Source organism: Ranitomeya variabilis, chromosome 1 (assembly GCF_051348905.1).
Source record: "Ranitomeya variabilis isolate aRanVar5 chromosome 1, aRanVar5.hap1, whole genome shotgun sequence".
Classification (NCBI taxonomy): Eukaryota; Metazoa; Chordata; class Amphibia; order Anura; family Dendrobatidae; genus Ranitomeya; species Ranitomeya variabilis.
The window spans coordinates 659,887,998-659,900,614 of NC_135232.1; the positions used below are offsets into that span (position 1 = coordinate 659,887,998).

The 12,617-nt window shown below is 44.1% G+C and overlaps 2 protein-coding genes across 3 annotated transcripts in view; one reads left to right on the forward strand and one right to left on the reverse strand.

Moving 5' to 3' along the window:
- Positions 1-12,617, reverse strand: part of LOC143775152 (exonuclease 3'-5' domain-containing protein 2-like) — a 77,631-nt gene that overhangs the window by 33,578 nt on the left and 31,436 nt on the right. The window lies entirely within an intron of this gene.
- LOC143775137 (uncharacterized) overlaps positions 1-12,617 on the forward strand; it is a 140,435-nt gene that overhangs the window by 14,298 nt on the left and 113,520 nt on the right. The window lies entirely within an intron of this gene.

Consider the following 12,617-nt stretch of genomic DNA (forward strand, 5'->3'; position numbering starts at 1 on the left):
TCATTTCCACTTGCTAGAGAAAAAACGGTCCGTAATCTGGACCGAAAAAAAACGGATGTAATGTATGCGATTGTTATGCGAGTGCAAAATTATTATATATATATATATATATATATATATAATGAATAAATAAAATTCGCGCTGGTAAACTCCCAAGAGCACTAGAAATACAAACTAGATCAGTGTGGTTGCTTCACACAATGTATGATCTAGTGTGGAATAATATTCAGGACACAAGGTCCATAATAGACTCAATCTGTACAGAGGGCTATAGGGAAGTACTCCGCTGCCCTTGGCACTGGTAACGCATTCAGTGAACTAAAAACAAATCATGATTAATACCTTTGGGAGTTGAAACAGATGATCTGTTGCCTCTGTCGATTTTCCGGGAGGGCAAGATGATGCGGTGAGAAATCTTCAGAGGGTGGTAGTCCTAGAGGGCTGTTCCGGCCGGTAACAGCAACTCCGAGTGTGGAAGTCCAGCAGAGGGCGGAGATGCACCGTCTATGGCCGGCGGCGCTACAACGTGTGAGCGGTGTGAGCGGCGCATACAGGACCTGCGTGACGTGTGAACCAGGTGACCGCCCCACGTGACCGCTGGGTTAGGTACGGATCGCGGTAAGGACCAAAACAAACCAACGCGTTTCGAAAACAACTGGTTTTTCTATTCGCCACGACAGCACCCACTGAGAGAGGGGATCCGCCCCTAGGAACAGGAAACCTACAGAGAGATAAAAGGGGCGGCCCCCCTCGCTCCTCAGTTGGTTTCCTGTTCCTAGAAGGAAGCCCACAGAGAAGATCTCTGTAGACACTGTACAGCGGTGTCTGAGAAGAGGAAAACTCGCCTGGATGCCGCCTGTACGTCTCTGCTGAGCGGCAGGGGCTCCAGAGCGAGTAAAAGCAGAGTCGGGGATTCCTGATGGTTCCCTCCTCGTCTGCACCGGCCGAATAGTGGGGCCTGAAAAGTTCCAACGATCTCCCTGCTGGGACATCGTTGTTGAAGAACGACCATGGCAGTGTAAAGTTACCTGGTCGATCCCGGTCTGGAACGGTGTGGCGCTGAACAGCTGTGGCTCCCCCCGGTCCCTCAGGTACGATGCGTGGGGTTGCAGTGCCGGAAAAATGCGGCAGACGCCGGCGCATGCGCAGTGCGTCCGGAATCCCGGATGTAGTATGGCCGACCCCCTGAGGTCCATTTCCGGGGGAACCGCCATGTTGGATTCCTCCTGGCGGTGTTCGCAGGTCTCCTGATGCAGGTAATTAAAAAAAAAAAAAAAAAAAAAAAAAAAGGGGGATTGCAGCTGCGGGGGCTGGGATTGATAGTCCGCACTATAAAAGTCCGTTAGGAAGGGAAAACAGTGTGCATTATGTCGTCCCACGAGGAAGTCAGTGAGCACCCTGTAGAAGAGCCACTAATGCAAAGTGGTAATGCTGCAAAAAGGAATAGTGGACACTCCAGGAAGAGTGATTCCACTGATAAATCGGGAAGGAAATCATCCCGTTCCACACCCCAGACCGGACGATCCACCCAACAATCGGTATAGTATGCTTCAGAATGTTTGGGTATACAGCTCCTTCAGAGCTTATATTGGTCTCCTCTGCTTATGTCCCTCTAGGCAAAAAGCAAGGACAAGACCAAGCACAAGCAGTGTGCTATATGTATTGAGCCCCTGCCTGACCCTTATTCTAAAAGGTTGTGTCAGGCATGCATAGATAACACCCTGCGGCAGGAGGAGTCCGTTAAAATGGACGAAATACGGCTTATGATTCGGGAGGAACTCCAATCGTTGAGTGGTGGTCCCTCAGGCAGTGTTGAAAAGAGGAGTAGGAGAAAATCCTCACCTAATGCTGACACGTCGGCGGAAAGTGGGGAGATTGATTCAGACGTCTCCCACTTGTCTGGTTCTTCAGATGAGGAGGAACATGTCTGTTTCCCGACTGAGGGAGTAAATAGTCTAGTCAAATCAGTGAGGAAAACGATGGGGGTGTCGGAGGTTAAAGAACCCCAAACGGCCCAGGAGGTTATGTTCGCAGGTCTATCTCAGCGAAAGGGCCACGTATTCCCAGTAGACCAGACTATAAAAGACCTCATTAAAAAAGAATGGAGCAAGGGGCAGAAGGGGTTTACACCAGTATCCTGTAAAAGACGTTACCCCTTTGAGGACGAAGATTTAAATACCTGGACTAAAGTTCAAAAGGTTGATGCGGCTGTCGCATCCACTTCCCGCCGTTCTTCCCTACCAGTGGAAGATGCAGGCTCCTTATCTGATCCCATGGATAGGAAATCGGATGCACTTTTGAAAAAATCGTGGGAGGCCTGTGTCACTGCGTTTAGGCCGGCAATCTCGACCACATGTACCAGTAGATCTATGCTGGTTTGGTTAGAGCAGCTGGACCAGAATATCAAGAGTGGTATATCTAGGGAGAAATTGCGAGCATCCATCCCCTTAATTAGGAGCGCTGCGGCATTTATATCCGATGCCTCCGTGGATTCTCTCCGCCTGGCGGCCAGGACAGCTAGCCTCGCAAATACTGCCCGCCGAGCCTTATGGTTAAAGAACTGGAAGGGGGATGCCCAGTCCAGATCCAAGTTGTGTGCCATACCCTGTCAGGGTGAGTACCTCTTTGGAACTATTCTGGATGAGATACTCACTAAGGCGGGTGAACGTAAAAAAGGTTTTCCTAATCCCTTTGTTCCTGCTTACAGAAGGGCATTTAGGAGGCCAACATTTGGCAGAAAGGGAAGCTTTAAAGAGCAATGGAGGAACAAAGACTTCAGGCAGAAAGGCAATTTGTTTAACAAACGTCCCTTCAAACCAGCCGAAAAATTCCGGGAACCCTATTCCACCAGTGGGCGGTAGACTACTGGGATTTATCAATCAGTGGAGAGAAATAACTGTCAACCCATGGGCCATAAAATTAATATCCTCAGGCCTCACCCTAGACTTCATCCGAAAACCTCCGGATTACTTTCTGCTCACCTCCCTAAAATCCAAACTACAACAAGAAGCATTGGAAGTAGAAGTTAAGTCCCTTCTTGCAAAACGGGTCTTAATAGAGGTTCCGTCATCTCAAACGGGGCAGGGGTTCTACTCCCCCTTGTTTCTGATTACAAAACCTGACGGATCCTATAGAACTATATTTAATTTGAGAAAACTAAACATGTTCATAAAACCCACAACATTTAAAATGGAATCCATTCGATCAGCCATTAAAAATTTGTTCCCTAACTGTTACATGGTAGTACTTGATCTCAAAGATGCTTATTACCATCTTCCTATACACCAGTCACACCAGCAGTTTCTTCGGGTAGCAGTGGTTATAGACGGTCAAGTTCGTCATTTTCAATATAGAGCAATGCCCTTTGGTCTATCTATGGCTCCTAGGGTCTTTACTAAGTTACTTTTGGAAGTAATGTCCTTTCTACGATTAAAAGACACGTTAGTCATCCCATATCTGGATGACCTACTAATTGTGGGGAAAAATCTCTTACAGTGTGAGCAAAGGTTGGAGGAGGTAGTATCCTCTTTGCATAAGCTTGGATGGATTGTTAACTGGGAAAAATCCAGACTCCAACCCGTCACTTGTCAGAGATTTTTAGGTCTCCTTCTGGATTCAGTAGACCAAAAATGTTGGTTGCCTGATGATAAAAAGTTTTCGATCATTAGCAAAGTGGATTTAGCTATCAAAAAGCGTAATATGTCACTGAGAAATGCCATGTCATTGTTGGGTTCACTATCATCATGTATCCCTGCGGTTAAATGGGCTCAATTCCATACTAGGCATCTCCGAAAATTGGTATTACAGGAGGACACTAAAAATAGGGTACATTTAGATCGAACAATTTTCTTAATGGCAGAGGTAGTACACTCCCTTACATGGTGGTTAGATTGGGGTAATCTGTCAGAGGGGGTACCATGGGTCATTACCCCTTCTACCGTAGTAACCACAGATGCTAGTCCGGAGGGCTGGGGAGCACATTTTGGTGATCAGGTGGTTCAGGGCCTTTGGTCCAGGTCAGAATTGGCTAATTCCTCTAATGTAAAAGAATTAAGAGCCATATATTATTCCCTACTCCACTTTCTTCCCCAGCTACGAGGCTCTCACACAAGGGTCCTCTCAGACAACACCTCGGCAGTAGCCTATTTAAATCATCAAGGAGGTACACGGTCAGAAAATCTTATGGAAATCTCATCGGACATCATGACGTTAGCCGAAAGTCATCTGTTGTCCTTATCAGCGGTACACATCAGAGGTATAGACAACATTCGTGCCGATTTCCTCAGTCGCCATACCCTTCATCAAGGGGAGTGGATGCTCAGCAGAGATATTTTCCGGCTGATAACAGACCGATGGGGCGTGCCACAAATAGACCTATTCGCAACAAGGTCCAACCGTCAGGTCAAAACATTTGCTTCCCTTTGCAGACTGGACAACCCCGACATAGTCGATGCCCTTCAGGTGCCATGGACATACGACCTGGCCTATGCATTCCCTCCATGGAATCTATTACCTATAGTAATAAGAAAAATAAGGGAGGAGGGGGCAAGAGTTCTGTTGGTAGCCCCATTCTGGCCCAAAAGGCCATGGTTCTCCTGGCTCAGGGCGATGTCAACTACAGACCCTTGGATCCTGCCTCAGACCAAGGACCTGTTGTCTCAGGGACCGTTTTTCCATCCTCGGGTAAAAGGCATGAATCTGACTGTATGGAATTTGAGAGGCACTTACTAACTCTAAGGGGTTTTACCAGTGGGCTTATAGATACTCTTATGAAGAGTAGAAAGCCTTCCACTACCCAAATCTATGTCAGGGTTTGGAAAAAATTCCTTCAATTTCATACTGCACAACTTTCCGCTGAAGTACCTATATTTCCAATATTGGAGTTCTTACAAAAAGGACTTGAATTGGGACTGTCTGTAAATACTCTAAGAGTCCAGGTTTCAGCTCTAGGAGCCCTCTTTAGTTATGATGTGGCGGGAGATAGATGGGTTTCTCGTTTTATATCAGCATGTGAACGATCAAAACCTATTCATATACCACAGGTGCCTCAGTGGGATCTATCTCTGGTCCTAGATGCCTTGACACAAAGCCCGTTTGAGCCTCTACATGCGGCCTCATTAAAGAACATCTCGCTAAAAACAATACTGTTAGTAGCGTTAGTATCCGCTAGAAGAGTGAGTGATCTCCATGCCTTGTCAATTGACCCTCCTTATCTATCCGTGACATCTGATAGAATAATTTTAAAAACGGACCCTTGTTATCTCCCTAAGGTAGCCACTAGTTTTCATAGATCCCAGGAGATCTTGTTACCTACCTTCTATAAAGACCACTCGACTCCAGAAGAAGCCAGGCTTCATACCCTAGATGTTAAGAGAACTATTCTAGCCTACTTAGAGAGGACTAGGGACTGGAGGAAGAGTGGGGCTCTCTTTGTCTCTTTCCAGGGAAAAACCAAAGGTTCCAGAGTTACAAAGAACACGCTATCACACTGGATTAGAGATGCCATAGTCCTGGCGTATAAAGCTGGAGGAAGAGATCCTCCAATGCATGTGGGAGCACACTCCACAAGAGCAGTGTCGACCTCCTGGGCAGAGAGGGCGAATGTGCCGATAGACCTTATATGTAAGGCTGCGACTTGGTCTTCACCAAATACCTTCTATAGACACTATAGATTAGATCTATCTGCTGCTTCTGACCTAACCTTTGGGGTTTCGGTTCTTGATTCAGTTAACCCACCCAGTATATAGTCTCTGAAAATCTCTCAGTGGGTGCTGTCGTGGCGAATAGAAAATATCGGATTACTCACCGGTAATGCTCTTTTATAGAGCCCACGACAGCACCCATTCACATCCCTCCCTTTTCTTTATTTAGTCGCACGTGGTGTCTTAATAGGGAGATGTATATAATAGAGTAATATGGTATGAAGTTGTAAATATGTATATATGCCTAAACCTGTTAAAACTAAAAAACCTGGCGGCGGTTCCTCCTTTTTCTCTGTAAAACAACTGAGGAGCGAGGGGGGCCGCCCCTTTTATCTCTCTGTAGGTTTCCTGTTCCTAGGGGCGGATCCCCTCTCTCAGTGGGTGCTGTCGTGGGCTCTATAAAAGAGCATTACCGGTGAGTAATCCGATATTTCTTCCTCAGGGCTGGTCCTTGCCCGGGTTGAAGTTCCTTTTATAGCCTCCGCGATCTCATTTGCTAGTAGAAGCCGAACAACTCGACTCCACAATTGAGTCCTCTAGGGGTCAGTGTGTCCAATAGAAAAATCCATTTACTTTCAGTCCTAGACATGGATTTTATATAATTACCCCCTCTCCAATGTGGATGTACTATTTCAATACCAAAAACCTCCATTGCTTGAACCGTTCCTCCATGTATTTCAATAAAGTGCTTGGACAATGGATGACCAATAGTTATTGATGTTCCGTATATGCTCATTAATCCTAACTCTTAGGGGCCTTTTTGTACGCCCCACATACATTTTCTGGCATGGACATTTGATAATATAGATTACTCCTGTTGTGGAGCAGGTGATGAAGTCATTTATCTTATGTTTGAAATCCCCTTTGTTTATACTATCAGTTTTATGTGTCAATTTGTTTACACATGCTACACTTGCGGCACGGAAAGAAACCTTTTAGTGAGCTGTGAAAAAAAGAATTATGAGCACAAGGGGGTTTGTTCTGAATAGTTGGAGCAACCATATTTCCCAGGTTAACGGCTTTCTTATATATAAACCTGGGACCATCAGATATTTTGTCACCAATAATCTTGTCGTCTTTTAAAAGGTGCCAGTGTCTATTTACTATTTTCCGTAATAAATAAGAGTTGGTGTTATATTGAGTAATTATAGGGATGGATTCATTTTTTGCCTTCTGTTTTCCAGTTAAATTAATCAAATCCAGACGTGGTTTTGTAAGAACACTGTCTTTGGACATCCCCAATAAATCTTGTTTGTACCCTTTTTGTAAAAAATTTTGTCATGATTTCGGCCTCAGAATTGAAATCTTCAGTTCTTGAACAGTTACGGTAAATTCGCATAAACTGACTTTTAGGAATGTTGAGCAACCATGTTGGGTGGTGGCAACTGTCTAGGGGGATAAAACTATTTGTATCTCTTGGTTTAAAAAACGTACGAGTCTGGATGGCGCCATTATCAATAAAAATTTGCAAATCTAAAAAGTTGATGACATTGGTGCTAGTATTCGCAGTGAAATTTAAAAAGAACTCATTTTTATTTAAATTACTTAAGAAACTGTTAAGAGTGTGCGGTCCGCCGGACCAAATAAAAACAATGTCATCAATGAAACGTTGCCAGAGGACCAGGTCCGCCCTAAGTCGCCCCTCGGGGTAGATCACGGTCTCTTCCCACCTACCCACATAGAGGTTGGCGTAACTCGGCGCGAATCTGGTCCCCATAGCAGTACCCCACTGCTGGGAGTAGTAGTCCTTCCCGTATATAAAATAATTGTGCGTTAAAATAAATTGCATAGTCATATAAAAATTCGATCTGTTCATTGGGAATAGTAGACAACTTACTCAAAAAATGTTTAGCAGCATTGCACCCTTTGTTGTGGTCTATAGTTGTATATAATGAGGTAATATCCAGTGTGCCAAGTATATAGTGGTCTTGCCACTGGATATTTTGTAGCAATTTTAAAATATGGGCGCTGTCCTTCAGGTAGGCTGGTAACAGTGATACAATTCTCTGCAGATGACAATCAACATATTTTGACAGGTAGGCAGTTAAACACTGAATACCAGATATAATTGGTCTACCCGGTGGATTAGTCTGATTTTTATGTATTTTCGGTAGATAGAAGACAGCCAGTCTAGGTGTAAAGTTATTGATAAAATCATATTCGTGTTTATTTAACAGCCCCATATCAAACCCTTTATTGGTTAGATCTTTCAGGTCTCTAATATACTCCTCTGTAGGGTCTTTACTTAGTTTTTTATATGTTATTTGGTCATTAAGGAGGCGCATAGCCTCTAAATTATATGCTTCCTGATCTAGAATAACAATTCCCCCACCTTTATCGGCCGGACGTATGACTACCGTATATACTCGAGTATAAGCCGACCCGAGTATAAGCCGACCCCGCTAATTTTGCCACAAAAAACTGGGAAAACTTATTGACTCGAGTATAAGCCTAGGGTGGAAAATGCAGCAGGTACCGGTGAATTTCAAAATTAGAAATAGATACTCCATACCATTCATTATGGCCCCATAGATGCTCCACATAAAGCTGTGCCATATATAATGCTCTGCACCATTCATTATGGCCCCATAGATACTCCACATAAAGCTGTGCCATATATAATGCTCTGCACCGTTGCCCCATAGATAGCTGTGCCATATATATAATGCTCTGCACCGTTGCCCCATAGCTGTGCCATATAGTGCTCTGCACCGTTGCCCCATAGCTCTGCCATATAATGCTCTGCACCGTTGCCCCATAGCTCTGCCATATAGTGCTCTGCACCATTGCCCCATAGATGCTCCACATAAATCTGTGCTGCTGCTGCTGCAATAAAAAAAAAAAAAAAAAACATACTCACCTCTCTTGCTTGCAGCTCCTCGGCGCCATCTTCCCGGCGTCTCTCCGCACTGACTGATCAGGCAGAGGGCGGCGCGCACACTATATGCGTCATCGCGCCCTCTGCCTGAACAGTCAGTGCAGAGAGACGCCGGGAAGATGGCGTGACGCCCGGCGTGTGGAACGAGGACAGGTGAATATGTAATACTTACCTGCTCCCAGCGTCCCGCTCCTTCCCCCTGCCTGTCTTCGGTGCCGCAGCCTCTTTCTCTATCAGCGGTCACCGGCACCGCTTCATTAGAGAAATGAATATGCGGCTCCGCCCCTATGGGAGGTGGAGCAGCCTATTCATTTCTCTAATGAGCGGTCCCATGTGACCGCTCAGGGGAAGAGGCTGCGGCACCCGGAGACAGTGGGACGTGCAGGGGGGGCGACAGGAGCCCCGGAAGCAGGTAAGTATATGATAGTGCTCACCCGCCGACCCCACCACCGATCATGACTCGAGTATAAGCCGAGGGGGCACTTTCAGCCCAAAATTTTGGGCTGAAAATCTCGGCTTATACTCGAGTATATACGGTAATTTTTTATTTTGCTGTAGCGATTAAATGGCCTTTTTTTCTTTCATGGTTAAATTATATTTATATTTTTGGCATTTTTTATCATTTAGTTGCCGGATGTCCTCTGTTACATTCCTTTGAAATGCTTCCATCTGTTCGGAGTATTCATTGGTGGGGTGAAACTTGGATTTGTTCCTCAGATCTGTATGCACATAGAGGTTAGGTGGTACTTCTTCAGAGTTCTTAATGGTAGGATTTTTTATGTAGTATTTTTTAATAGCGAGTTTCCTCATAAAGAGCTTAATACCAATATAGGCGTCGAATTTGTTAAATTGACTGGCTGGGGCATATTTTAGACCTTTTTGTAATAGGGACATTTCATCAGGGTCAAGGATATGTTTGCTTAAGTTGAAGATCTTTTGGGAGTTAGTTGGTAACTCATTTATTGTTTTTTTCTTTTTGGTGAGTTTCCCACCTCGACAACCCCTTTTACGTGTTTTTTTGTTCCCACTTGAAAAAAAGGGTGTCTTATGGTGGTTTTTTTCCCAATGTAAGATATGGCTGGATGCTTCCCTTTCCCTTTTTTTGATTTATTTCCAGAAACTCTTTCATTATGAGACATGCCGTGCATTTCTGAGTTTGGCTCGCTAGATGTTTCTGGATTGGTACTGGTCAGGGCCAGAAAACGATTGTGAGTACTGGTTGAAGTAGAGGGGAGAGCTACAGGTGACTGACACTGAATGTGGATACTTTCCGTTGGGGTGTTTAATTGATCAGCACCGCTCACCTCAGTTAATGACTCTGCCCTTCTTGGTGATGGGGAGGGAGTTGGATGTAAGGAGAATATCTCAGAGATGCTCCCATCAACTTGGTCAATAGTTTCAAAGTCCAGTTCAAGTTGTGGGGTATCTTTGAATGTGCATACAGGAACTGCGTCTCTACCAAATTTTTTCTTTTTCTTGTCTATAATTTCCTGTTCTTTATTGTAGATCCTACTCTGGATGCTACTTGATAATTTTATAATATCAGGATGTTTTTTAAAAGGTCTGAGTTTCAAATAGTTTGGAGATCTTTTCCTTACTAATCACCAGTTGTTTTTTCCTTTTTTCTATGATAAAGTCCACTGCTTGTTTAGAGAATGAGTGAAACATGGCGTTCCACTGTAGTAATGTATCGGGGTCCCCAATATCTCCTGAAAGGGTTTTATGGACTGTGAGACCTTTAGGGATACAGTCAAATGCAATGTATCTTTCAAGTGCAGCCACCTCCCACATGTCTCGCATTTCTTTAATCTAAGTGCTCTAATACTTTTAATGCTTCCTTTATATGTGAGATGTCCTCCCTATTGGAGCTAGGTATATTGGGTTGGTACGATAAATTAAAAAATCTGTGTATATTGTTGATCCTGTCTTTCCTGTCAGTCCATAAATCAGTCATTTTAGGAATAGCGGTGAAGGATGACCCCTGAGTGAAAGGTAAACAGAACCTCCGCTGCCTGCTTAACAGTGTGGCAAAGATAAAAACGTCTATATAGAGAATGAAAGCGGCGCTGGAGGTACCGGGTATAATTACCTGCTGCAGAATTTAAACAATCCCCACAAGATTGTAGAAAAATGAGTATAATAAATAAATAAAATTCGCGCTGGTAAACCCCCAAAAAATCCCAAGAGCACTAGAAATACAAAATAGATCAGTGTGGTTGCTTCACACAATGTATGATCTAGTGTGGAATAATATTCAGGACACAAGGTCCATAATAGACTCAATCTGTACAGAGGGCTATAGGGAAGTACTCCGCTGCCCTTGGCACTGGTAATCATGATTTGTTTTTAGTTCACTGAATGCGTTAATACCTTTGGGAGTTGAAACAGATGATCTGTTGCCTCTGTCGATTTTCCGGGAGGGCAAGATGATGCGGTGAGAAATCTTTAGAGGGTGGTAGTCCCGGAGGGCTGTTCTGGCCGGTAACAGCAACTCCGAGTGTGGAAGTCCAGCAGAGGGCGGAGATGCACCGTCTATGGCCGGCGGCGCTACAACGTGTGAGCGGTGCATACAGGACCTGCGTGACGTGTGAACCAGGTGACCGCCCCACGTGACCGCTGGGTTAGGTACGGATCGCGGTAAGGACCAAAACAAACCAACGCGTTTCGAAAACAACTGTTCTTCCTCAGGGCTGGTCCTTGCCCGGGTTGAAGTTCCTTTTATAGCCTCCGCGATCTCATTTGCTAGTAGAAGCCGAACAATCTTGTGGGGATTGTTTAAATTCTGCAGCAGGTAATTATACCCGGTACCTCCAGCGCCGCTTTCATTCTCTATATAGACGTGTATATATATATATTTTTTTAATCAGATTGCACTCGTCCGTTTTCCTCGCAAGTGAAAATGAGCCCTAAAGCTTGAAAACTGTTGCTCACAAACATCCAGATTTTTGCTATAGGCATGTTTTGGAACACTAAAGCCCAGCTACGTATCCATATGTTGGTTTGGTGTCTAGAATCCCTCTCGACATCACAATCCCATGTGGCTGATTTCCCCCCCAATCTCACTTGTTTTTTCTTTTTCTTTGGCTTCTTTCCTGCCAAGAGATCATCAGGTTTTGCTGCAGAAAAAAATGCTGAGAACACCTGGTGTGAAATTGCCCTAAATGCAGCTCTTTAGGTCAATTCTCCTAGATCTGCACACATTTAACAAAGCGTAAAGTGATGGCCTGTCCTAAAGTTATAATCACTTTAAAACCAATCTTGTTCTCTTAAACAGGTTTTTCCAAAATTGAAAGTGATTTTTAAATTAATATGATATATATATATACACAGGTGCTTCTCACAAAATTAGAATATCAAACATAATTTATTTCAGTTCTTCAATACAAAAAGTGAAACTCATAGTCATTACAAACAGTGATGTATTTCAAGGGTTTTTCTGTTAATGTTGATTATTATGGCTTACAGCCAATGAAATCCCAAGTCATTATCTCAGTAAATTGGAATAATTACCAAACATCTGCAAAGGTTTCCTAAGCATTTAAAAAGGTTCCTTAATCTGTTTCAGAACCCTCCCCAATCATGGGGAAGACTTCTGACTTGACAGATGTCCAGAAGGCAGTCATTGTCACACTCCACAAGGAGCGTAAGCCATAAGAGTTCATTGCTAAAGAAGCTGGCTGTTCAGAGTGCTGTATCCAAGCATATTAATGGAAAGTTGAGGGGAAGGAAAATATGTGGTAGAAAAAGGCACACAAGCAATTGGGATTACCACTTTCTGGAAAAGATTAAGAAAAGGCCATTCAAAAATTTGAGGGAGATTTACAAGGAGTGGACTGCTGCAAGAGTCATAGCTTCAAGAGCCACCACACACAGACGAATCCAGGACATGGGCTACAAGTGTCGTATTCCTTGGTCAAGCAACTCATGACCAATAGACAACGCCAGATGTCTTACCTGGGCCAAGGAGAAGAACTGTACTGTTGCTTAGTGGTCTAAGGTGGTTTTTTTCAGATGAAAGTAAACTTTGGGACCTAGAT